Source organism: Gekko japonicus, unplaced genomic scaffold, assembly GCF_001447785.1.
Source record: "Gekko japonicus isolate JY-2015 unplaced genomic scaffold, Gekko_japonicus_V1.1 scaffold1197, whole genome shotgun sequence".
Lineage (NCBI taxonomy): Eukaryota > Metazoa > Chordata > Lepidosauria > Squamata > Gekkonidae > Gekko > Gekko japonicus.
In genome coordinates, this window is record NW_015163637.1 from 583,025 (window position 1) to 585,014 (window position 1,990).

The 1,990-nt window shown below is 43.8% G+C and overlaps 1 pseudogene; it reads right to left on the minus strand.

Moving 5' to 3' along the window:
- Positions 1-921: 921 nt before the first annotated feature.
- On the minus strand, positions 922-1,442 carry LOC107107295 (annotated as a pseudogene).
- Positions 1,443-1,990: the final 548 nt, after the last annotated feature.

Sequence of the window (1,990 nt, forward strand, 5' to 3'; positions counted from 1 at the left end):
GCTAAGTAGTCCATACTTGGATGGGAGGCCATCAAGGAAGGCTCTATAGAGGAAGGCCATGGGAAGCCTCCTCTGCTTCTCTTTTACCTTAAAAGCCCCCTTTCTGGGTCACCATAAGTTGGTTGTGACTTGACAGCACTAACATACATACGTACATGCAAGTTCTCACAACAGATTGTATTAGTGGCATTGACCAAATCTTGGTTGATATTAATTTATGGTCTTGAAGGAAAAGATATACAACATGAGATGGCATGGCAGCCAGAGACCATTTGGCTAATATATTCCTACTAATCTCTGGGAGGGGTGTACTCACAGCTCTTACTTAAGCATGAAAAATCCTGATATCAACCTTAAAAATAACAATTATGAAGAACAGTATCAATCAATGTCAGTGGAATTTTGGTTCCTCTTCCTTCAGCAGTTGTTGCTTAATGTTATCTTAAATAGATTCAGCTCCTGGGTTGTTGTTTTTTACATAGGGATAGGGTAGTCTCATTTAAATCTCCTTGCTAGAGAATATGGGTTGGATCCAGCCTGCATTTTTTCACTCAGTCTCACCAACTTCCCCTCCCTACTACAGCCCTTGTCCCACATGACTTTTGTCGATGCAGGTCTTGTGATTCCCAGCACAGCTGTTTTGGTGGTCAAAGAAGACTTCCTTCTCCATTGTATCCCCAGCAGAAAGCCTTGTTGTCTCGTCACACACACACTAAATAATGCACTTTCAATCCATTTTCAAAGCACTTTGCAACTGGATTTTACTGTGTGAAATGGCAAAATCCAGTTGCAAATGGTGGCTGAAGTGAACTGAAACTGCTTTTTTTTTTTTACAGTCATGGACAGTGTTAGGGATTAACCAAAGACACATGTATGGTCAAACACAAGCTCAAATCCCAGTGAGGCATTAATGGCAGGCTTCTAGTTCTCATTGTCACTTTCTCCCAAGGTGTGCTTGTCAAATAGCTATTCTGCCATTCTGGAATTTTGGTGCCCCCATCTTGCACAGATTGGTCACATGATCACCCAGCTCCTTGACAGATTTGACCTGCTCATCCAGATAGTGTGTTTCAATGAAGTCACATAAATGGGGATCATTTTTGTCAGTTGCCACTTTATGCCGTTCCAACAGAGACTAGTTCACCTTCTTCTCCAAGTGCAAAGCACACTCCGTTGCTGTTGGCCTACTCTCTCTGTCATCACGATCTGCTTTCTTGATGTCCTGTAGAAAAATACGACCGCCCCCTCTGGTTCTGCCGCTTCATAATTTTCTCTGCATGCTCTCACTCCTCATGCGACTGGTGCAAGAAGTACTTAGCAAAATTCTTCAGAACCACATCATCATAGTCAAAGTAGTAGGACGTGCTGAGGTACGCGTAGGAGGCATAAAGCTCCAGGTTGATCTGCCAGTTGCTGGATGCTTCACAGTCCTGATGGTAGTTCTAGCAGACCTGGGAAGGAGACAACCATGGAAGCTCAGCTGTCCAAGTGGTGGTGGGGCTATTGGGCAGAGGAGCTGAGAAGGGGGAGTTCTTCTGTCCAATCACTGTTGAAGCAGGAAACTCCTCACTTCGGTCTTGCAAGTCATTCTGAACCAAAGTGCCTGTCTCTTAATGAAGCATCATGAAGAAAGAAAGAAAACCCACAAAGGACAGCTGTGACTTCTGATACTGCAATCCTCGCAAATAATGTGCTCAGAAATCTAACCCACCACACTCTCAGTATCAATCTTTCTCAGTAGTTGTTCACCCATAGTTGTGATGTGTTCGGCGTTTAGCATAAGCTGTGTTTCAAGTGTATGTGCCGCTTTTGGCAGTTTACGTGATGAGTGGCATTCATCTTCCCTAGGCAGCAACTGTTTGTGGCATGTTCTCAGAATTATGGGATACAGAGTGGGCCACAGTTTCCTAGGTGAGGTAATGGCTTCCCCCTTTATGTGGCAATGCAAGAATTCACAGACTACTTGTGATCCAATTCAAAACATTCAACA